A 207-nucleotide genomic window follows, 5' to 3' on the forward strand; every position below is an offset into this window, starting at 1 on the left:
TCAGCTTTAGTAAAATAAACTAGCTGTGGATTTTAGTGACTAACTCGTGTTTTCCCCTCTCTCCTAATTTTTTTCTCTCATTATTTTTATTTTTAGAATAGTTGACATTTTTACTTATCGAAGATTGTTCTTTGCATGACCGTTTCTAGATTACACCAGAATGAAGTGAAGAGAGGTGAATGCAGACATTAGGCGCAGCGATCACCT

At 35.3% G+C, this 207-nt stretch overlaps 1 protein-coding gene across 3 annotated transcripts in view; it reads left to right on the plus strand.

Annotated features, from left to right (window-relative positions):
• atp2b3b (ATPase plasma membrane Ca2+ transporting 3b) overlaps positions 1–207 on the plus strand; it is a 61,558-nt gene that overhangs the window by 42,270 nt on the left and 19,081 nt on the right. The gene's annotated exons all lie outside the window — the stretch shown is intronic.

The sequence above is a fragment of the Sinocyclocheilus anshuiensis genome, unplaced genomic scaffold (genome assembly GCF_001515605.1).
Source record: "Sinocyclocheilus anshuiensis isolate Anshui unplaced genomic scaffold, SAMN03320099.WGS_v1.1 scaffold1053, whole genome shotgun sequence".
NCBI classification, from domain to species: Eukaryota; Metazoa; Chordata; class Actinopteri; order Cypriniformes; family Cyprinidae; genus Sinocyclocheilus; species Sinocyclocheilus anshuiensis.